Genomic DNA, 9,285 nt, shown 5'->3' with positions numbered 1-9,285 from the left:
TTTAATATTTTCATATGTTTATAAGTGTGTTTCTTTTCTAATCCTTATTGAAAAATCCAAAAAAATATATTAGATACATATTTAATTTTGTGTTTCTAATTATTTTCTCTTTTCATGAAAAAACTACAAAAAATATCTTCTTCTTAAATTAATTTTGTTTGAATTTGATATTTTTATATTATCTTGTGTAGTTAATCATTTTTATTTGATTATATCACTTGAATTTTCTAACTTCATCCAAGACTTCGAGATTATTTCTCTGTTGTCTTTTGGATTTGTCTGTTTTGTTTGGTCTTCCATTTGCTGTAGAATTCCATAAACAATTACTGGATGATCATGGAATGCTGTAAGCTGTGAGCTTATCCGACGTTCTTTTCTGCTGGTGAGGATGCTTAACATCTGTTTAAATCCTAATTTACTCCAAGCATACTACTTGAGGATCACGGTAACACCTCAAACTCAGAAATCCAATTTTCTCATTCTTCGAGGTAAGCCTAAAACTCAATCAACTGTTTTCACAACAGTAATCAATTCACTTTCAAATCATCCATTGTTTTTGAAAACAGTGGGGCCTCTCGAATATTAGAGAGTGTAAGTCCCATTTCTTTTCTTTTTGTACAGTTTTCAAAACAATAAAACATTCTTCAAAACAAAAATCTTTTCAAAACAATTTTCAAATCATTTTCAAATAATTTTCAAAACAACAAAACTCCAAAGAAACAAAACTTTTCAAATATACCATGGGCCTCCATGTAGGTATAAGTCCCAAGCCCCTTTTGTACATACCCATTCCAGTACATGAAATTAGGTATTTCATTGTACGCCTTTTGTACATATCTCAATCAATGCGTTTTTTTTAACTTTGAATAACAAATCAAAAAAAATGAAGGTTTCTTTAAATCTTCCCAAAAATATACCATGGGCCTCCATGTAGGTATAAGTCCCAAGCCCTTTTGTAAAAACCTGTTTACATAGCTTTGAATAAACTCAATTGGACCTCTCCTCGAGTATAAGTCCCGAGCCCCGTGTATACAAATGGATCATGCTTACAGGTATATTTCCTTCATAAACTCCATTATATACACACACTTTGTCATATATATAATTGTTCATATTTGTTCATGTACTTGTTCATGTTTGTTCATACTTGTTCATGTTTGTTCATATGTGTGATATGTGTGCTTGTTCAACTTAGTATAACACTAGGTTCCCCATAGCCTCCTATTGGGCTTCGTGCAAAGAATCTCCACTAGTTTAGGTTAGGACATAGAGTATGGTTTCCCGGTGAAATCGCTCTAAGAGCTCAAACCAACTATACCATGCCTCCCCTTGGGCTTTGTACAAACGAGTGACCCTCCCATAGCCTCCTCTTGGGCTTACAATGCAAGGACCCTGGATTGTCCCTCCCATAGCCTCCTCTTGGGCTTACAATGCAAGGACCCTCGGATAGCCTCCTCTTGGGCTTCGTACAAGGACCCACGGGCTTCTTATAAGCATCCCCAATATCCAAATCAAAATACCCTAGGAGATTAGACATTTATCATCTCTATGATAGGAGTATCTCATCTATATCATCACAAACAATCAAACAATCAATCAATCAATCAATCAAACTTTTTTGCCACAAGGCTGGCTAATCAATCAAACTGTTTTACCACCGTACTGGATGATTAATCAAAGTTTTTGTCACAAGGCTGACTTCATTGAAACTTTTGCCACAAGGCTGGCTGATTAATCAAAACTTTTTGTCACAAGGCTGACTTCATTGAAAGTTTTTGCCACAAGGCTGGTTAAACAACAAAAACATCTTTATCATTCTAAGCGCCATAAGTGGCACAGCCCAGGGCTTATAATGAAAATATTTTCAAACAAAAACAAACAGATGTATGTGATGATATAGATTAGATACATCGAGCATTTAGATGACATTTGTCTCTTATCCTTTGCTTCCACTAGCATAAGTGGGAACTACGATTGCTCTGACTTTCTCAACATCCCTTTGAGAATACGTAGGCACAAGGTCGTATCCTTGGCGAGCAAAACTTCTCTCTCAAACCACTCAAACCTTAGCACCCGTAGACCCCGAGCTACAGATGCTCTGATTCCCTCTAGGGGATATGTATGCAGAGGATCGCGAGGATCTTTGCGAGCATAATCAAACAAACACCTTAGGTCCCACCTATCTCACAAGAACCTCCACCATAACAAGAATGGAATAAACAAAACAAAGAAACCTATAGAGTACTATAGATACGTTGGGTGCTAATACCTTCCCTTCGTATAACCAACCCTCTTACCCAAGATCTCTCCCCCCACTTTTAGGTTATTGCAGCTTTTTTCCTTTTCCTCTTTTGGAAACAATAAAAAGTTTGGTCGGTACAAAAGAAAAATCATTTTTTTGAGCACTCGAGCCCAAAGAAGGCATCAGGTGTCTCATCCCGAAAAGGACAACGATTTTTCCCCGCGACAGAAAAATGGCGACTCCACTGGGGACCATCTTTTTATTGTTTCCAAAGAAAGGGTTATTTCTATTTGTTTTGTTTTTATTTTATTCTTGTTACATGTGTGGTTCCTTGGTTCTGTTACTTGTGTGATTCTGTTACAAGTGATACATTATGGACAAATCCTAACCCGAATTAAGTACACATAAGAATTAGGTGGAGGGTATAGTCATGTATGGCATACATGGAGTTCAGTCCTTAAAAAGTCAGCATGAGAATCCTTCCGCTCAGTGGAGGTTCCTTGTTTGTAGTATATGTTTAGCAAGTTCAGTTGCGAAGACATTATTGCTTTCATTGAACTGTAGAAGCTGAGTTGGGTGTAGAACCCCAACCCATCCTGGCCTTATTAGGTTGTGGTGCAGAAACTATTCAGGTGAAGACTTGGATTAGTTGTCATGCGGAGAACCACACTCAGACGAGTTTTTCTTGAGAATATTGCTGGCTCATGAGTTTAATTGTGGAAAGCCGGTAATATCCGAAAGAAAAATGTAGACTCTGACGTATCAGTAGAACATGTTTTGCAGGTGATTAACTAGAACTATCCCATGTTTGGTTCTCTGACCTCATGCTCGTGACGCTGGACCTTTGAACCTGTGTGTACCATGTTTGTGTTACCATGTTTGTGTTGCCATGTTTACAGTACCATGTTTGCGTTACCATGTTCGCTTTACCATGTTTGAATATGTGGCATCCATGCATCCATGCATTCATACATCCATAAAAAATAAATAAAAAAATAAAAAAATCTTTTTCCATAAAAACATGATTTTTTCCAAACAATTAGAGAATTTTCTTTGCAAACATTATAGGATTAGTGTCATACCCTAATTTTTGACCCCCCTGAGATGACATATCTTCAGGATTTTCATCAAGTCAAAGCAAGTACCCAGAGCAGCCTGACATTCAATCGAGGGTGTTCAAAGACAAGAAAACTCAGGCAAAGGATCAATCAATAGAGGGATTAGTCTCTAATACAATCATAAGACTCAAAAGCCTCATTATTACACCTATGATTGATTAGACATCCAGTCATCTGAGTACAGGTTTACTCAGGTCACCAGACTAGGGTTTTGAGCCTATCAAGGACTAAAATCAGGGATCACTTTTGGGAAACCCTAAAAAGCCCCAGGGAACCATTCAAAGACATCAATCATCTTCAAATAACTCATATGACAAGATCCACTGGGCATTACATCTCAGTTCAAAGCCTACAGTCATCATTGTCCTCTGGTCGACAATTAGGGTTTTTGACCTAATTCACCAAGATAGTTGACTTTTGATCAGGGCATGGATCCAAAACTCAAGACATGATTCAAGAGTCTCTACTACCTCAATATAATCCATTTACATCATTCATTTGAGGAAAAGATCTTGTTTCTACACAAAAGCCCAAAAATTCACTTTGTCAGGAAAAAGTCAACTGTGAAGGATCATCATTGACTTTTAAGGTTTTTGGTCAAAAAATGACTTTCAAAGATCAATATCATCAATATATGGATGTCAAAGTCATTTGACCAAAGAAATTCAAAGAAATTCATCAAGGAGCAAAAAGTCGAGAATTAGGGTTTTTGAGGGCATAGTGAGAACTCAAAATTTCACCTACACAACTCAAAAAACTTCCAACATGAAAGTTGTAGTTCTTGCAAAATAAAACAACATCTTACAAAGGAACTTTTTTCAAAAGATCAACCATTTATGAAGTTTTGGAAATTTTGAAGTTTAGGTCATAAACACTTAGAAATTTTTCTAAGTGTTTTAACCTAGTTTTCATCCAACTTTGGGCTCATTTTTCACAAATTTCCCAAATGATTCTGAAGAAGACATAAACTAATGATTTGAAGTAGATGTTTAGGGCTTTCCAAATTGTGTTCAACCTTCTCCAAATTCAATTTGAGCTAGGAGTTATGCTTGTTCAAAGTTGGCCTCATGAAGTAAAATTATAGGTCATGTGCAAATTGGAACTTTGCAATTTTGTGCATTTTGCTTCATGAATGGATGCTACACGACCCATAACACATCTGAAACAATACCATGCATTCATTTTCACCATGGCATGAAGATTGAAGAAGATTCCCAAAAGCAAGAACATGTGATTATGTGATCATTACTTTTGAGAATTTATGATAAGCAATGATTCACCAATTGGAATCTTCTCCTAAGCCAATAGAAACTTGCTACATATCAGAAATGTTCCCTAAGATCCTGCAAGATCAATGGATAGGGGAAGCTAGCCCGAAAATGCATCATTGCATTTTGGAGATTCTTTGAATTTCTTCATGGCTAAGAAACCAAACTCACTACACTAAGCAAGCTCACCACAGCCAATTGATCTGCATCCATTTGCCTATAAATACAGATGCATTCTTCATTCAAAAACACACCAAAGCAACCATATTACTTGCTTTCTCTTTCTCTTCTCTTGTTCATTGTTTTTCAAAGTTCTTTGGCAAGAAGAATCGATTTCTTCAAACCAGAGCTTATCTTTGGGAAGTGAGCATTCTAACATCTCAAGGGAGGTCATTTGAGGTGATCCAAGCACCTGGATCACTTCTGTAGGTGGAGGAACACCATTGTTGCTCTCACTTTGGAGCATCTGCAGTTGGAGGTCCATGGAGTGATTCAGAAGGTTTCAAGCCAAGCCAATCATCCAGACACACTCCTCAGGTCATAGTGGAGCTAACCAGATGGCTGCAGCTCATCTGTAACTCCAAATTCAACAACCTCCATGTTCACTTGAAGCTGAAATCGAGGGAGGTCCATAGAGCAATTCAGGAGGATTCAAGCTCCAATAAGCATTCAGTTAGCATCATTGAGTCTCAGGGAAGCTATTGAGATCATTCATTCAAGCCCAGGTGCTCTCAATCATCCTCACGACCTTCAGTTTCAGAGGTAAGTTTCTGAACCTCACCTCTTTAATTTAAGCACTCTTTGTGATAAAGCTCGATTCTATCTTGTTCAGCATCATCAGAGGATTGAAAACCCTCTATCATCATCCATTTATCTTTCAGTATAGTCATTTAATTTAATTTTGAAATTTTAGGGTTCTTCACGATTTCTGATAAATTAGTTAGATGTAGTTAATGATAGTTCATGTTAGTTACATATTTAGAATCGTGAGTGAATTTAGAGCAAGTTTCATGTTTACATCATTACAAATGGTTGAGAAACGAGTGAGTTCAGAAACTCAAAATCATGGAGCTTGAGGTTGAAGACGAAGATGGTGGTGGCGCGCAAATTTGAATTCTCAGGGGAGAGTTTATTTTATTTTGAATGGTATGCGTGTTATTAACGACTGAACAACTTGCCCTAGTGGCCACACATGCGCTCTTAGTCTCATCATGCCACAAGTCTGGGGTTCGAATCCCCCTCGCCCCAGACTTTTTGTTTCTTTTATTTTTTCATGGTTTTACTACTTGTTTGAAAATATAATGAATTGAATGCAAGTTAATAACACTGAGCGCGCGCTGGCTCAGTGGTTTGGTTTTGGGTATGTGACTTGAAGGGCGTGAGTTCAACCCCTCTAGGTGACAAAACCATATTTTTTATCACTTTTTTACACTAAATTTCTTCACAACTTCACACAATTATTTAACCTATCAAATTAAATCATTTTCACTTCATTTTTCACACACTTGTTATTTAATATACCTATTTTGTGTATAATCAAAAAAATCATAAAAATATTATTTAATTCATATATTTTCATTAGGTATAAAATAGTATGTTTAAGTGTTTTATTAAATACTTTAAATATATGTTTCCATTTTGTTTTAACCTAATTATTTGTGTGAATAATTTTATGATAAAACCCTAATTGTTTAGGTCTTAATTAAGTAAAAATCTTTATTTTTACTTTAATTAAGTTGACTTTTGTCAATTCTCAAAACTGTTTTCAATCTCTGATTAAATCTAATGATTAAGGTTTTCAAACAACAAAACCTTATATCATTTCAAATCATTTCCAACTGTTTTTATCACCAGTACTGCAAAGTACTGGGCCTCTAATAGAGTGTAAGTCCCAAAAACCTTCTCTTCTTAGCTTGTTTTCAAAACTGTATTTTCAAAATCTTCTTTCTGTTTTCAAAACATTCTTCTGGTATTTGAAGGGCATTATTCCCGGTGAAACTCTTCAGATACCTATGTGACCTTTGTCCATCTTCACTTCTTCTGTTTTAAAAAAAAAACCATTAACTGTTTATCATATATATTCAACTGTTATCAACAAAACAACAAAAATACTGTTGAGGCTCTGTACATACTTCTTCAATGGCCTCCACTCCATCCAGGTTAGGCTTTACAAGCTTTCAATTTACAGTCTTTTGTTCAAATTACTGTCAAATATAAACTGTGCATATATTAGTTTAGAACTGCGTTTGAGTATAAACCTTAGGACAGTTAAACTATATATATATTATAGGAATATGACCTAGGATTGAGAATGTCTTCCCGGTGAAGGCTCTTTCCTAATTAGAGATCTGTAGTTCAAACCCCCAAGATGAATTATTCCCGGTGAAACATCTTGGCGAAAACCTTAGAATCCAAATAATAGGACACATCTACCCAAAGAGGAATTATTCCCGGTGAAACCTCTTACCCATTTGCTTAGAGCCAAAATAAGTTCAAAACTACATAGCTTTCTCTTGTGCTATAACAAGGACCCTCGATTAGCCTCCTCTTGGGCTTTGTACAAGGACCCACGGGCTTCTTAAAAGCATTTCCAGCTTCCTCTTGAGCTTGTATACAAGGACCCATCAGGTTTCTTATAAACATAGGAACAGGTCTTTAGTCACCTTTTAGCCTACCCTGGTGAGTTTCTTCCAATTTTAAACCAGACTTTAAACAAGCTAAGTTTGTCTCAATTTCACATTGAGTACATTTTTGGAATGAGAGACATGGACAGTCTCTGTCACCCTTATCTTCATCAATCTTCCTTAGCAGAGTCTAGGATCCATGTTTGGTCACCCTCAGCATTGAGTCAGCCTTCATCTTGGGCTTAAAACAAGAAGTCTCACTAGATAATCTTTCTGCCAATCCTTTCATCCCTTAATAATTAATGGAGTGCTACCCAAATCAATCACTTTAACAAAAACCCCTGGAAAGGGTTAGCCTCCAACATCTGTCTAAAAATGTCAAAACCCCTGGAAAGGGTTAGCCTCCAAAATTAATTAATAAGTAATTTCATTCTCTTAGGAGATAATTTCCCCGAAAGAGTCAAAACCCCTGGAAAGGGTCAGCCTCAAAAAAAAAACATGATAAAGTCAGTCTTTTAACAGACAAATTCACCAGCTGAGTCAAAATCCCTGGAAAGGGTTAGCTTCCAAAGAATAACAGTCTTTTAATAAATAAAACCTCCTCAGTAGAGTCAAAACCAACAAAAACAGTTAGCCTCAACCTTGGGCTTCATACAAGGCACCCAAACAATAAAACTCCCCTGTCAAGAGTCAGCCTCAACCTTGGGCATTGTACAAGGCAGATAATAGAGTCTCCCCAGTAAGTCCTTCATCACTCAGTAGCCACAACCTTGGGCTTTGTACAAGGCAGATAAACCATATCTTTCATGTGTCAAAGATTCCTAACACTTAGGATCTTTCCCCATATAGTCATCCATACTTAATTCATTTAAGAGTCCGCCACAACCTTGGGCTTTGTACAAGGCAGAAAATAGTGTTTTTCCCTAGCTACAGTCAGCCACAACCTTGGGCTTTGTACAAGGCATATAAAATAGAGTCATTCATTCAATTATCCTCAACAGTCAGCCACAACCTTGGGCTTTGTACAAGGCACATAAATAGAGTCTCCCTAAGTAGAGTCAGCCTCAATTCTGGGCTTTGTACAGAACACAAAAATACCCTGTAATTAATCCCCAGTGGAGTCATCTCCCAGAGTCAATAATTAATTAATCAATCAAAAAGCCTCAAGCTTGGGCCTCATACAAGCCAGCTAAAGTCAAATCTTTTATACAGTAGATAGACATAGCTTATCTCTATAGAGAGATATTTTTACTACTCTACCACATTCAAACAAACAAACATTTCAATTTCAATTTCAATCAAAGTCTCCCATTTAGGACTCTGAAAGACATGCTCTGGCACATCCCCAGACTTGTACACTTTCCCTAATTTGGACGAGCATCTTTCTTTCATTTAAGAGGCATCTGACTGGCATACTTGCACACACAAGTAAGGTCCCCCTCTTGAATGAAATGAATCTAGTTATTCTGTCACTCTTTCAAAATGTTTGTGGTAGAATAGTACTAATACCTCTCTGTAGAGATAATTTCATGTCTCTTTACTATAAACAGAGATTTAATTCCAAGCTTCAACCTTGAGCTTCAAGCAAGGCACCAAAAACATTAATTTCCCTAGTTAGTTCCCCGAACTACATTAAGCTCTGACTTCCACTAGGGATATGTAGGCATGAGGTTCACAAGGAATCTCAGCGAGCTAATAAAATACCAAAAATAGTCAGTCTGTCTATCTGTCTGTCTTTCTTTAAACAATTCAATTCCTTCTCCTAACACAAAGGAGAAACTTTCCCAATCATTAGCAGCAAACACAAACACAATGACACAGAGAAGGTTCCTGTAGAGTACTACAGATATGTAGGGTGTTTAAACACTTCCCTATGTATAACCGACCTCCCGGACTCCAGAATTTCTAGCCTAGGTGAAATCCCCACGCTTAGCAAACTCCTAGGGTTTAGTTGAGATCTTTTTTCCCCTTTCCTACTCGTAGGACAAATAAGAAAGTTCGTGTGATATCGTAGGAAGAACTGAAATAAAATT

Source organism: Vicia villosa, unplaced genomic scaffold (assembly GCF_029867415.1).
Source record: "Vicia villosa cultivar HV-30 ecotype Madison, WI unplaced genomic scaffold, Vvil1.0 ctg.001954F_1_1, whole genome shotgun sequence".
Taxonomy (NCBI): domain Eukaryota; kingdom Viridiplantae; phylum Streptophyta; class Magnoliopsida; order Fabales; family Fabaceae; genus Vicia; species Vicia villosa.
This window is presented reverse-complemented; position numbering follows the sequence as displayed.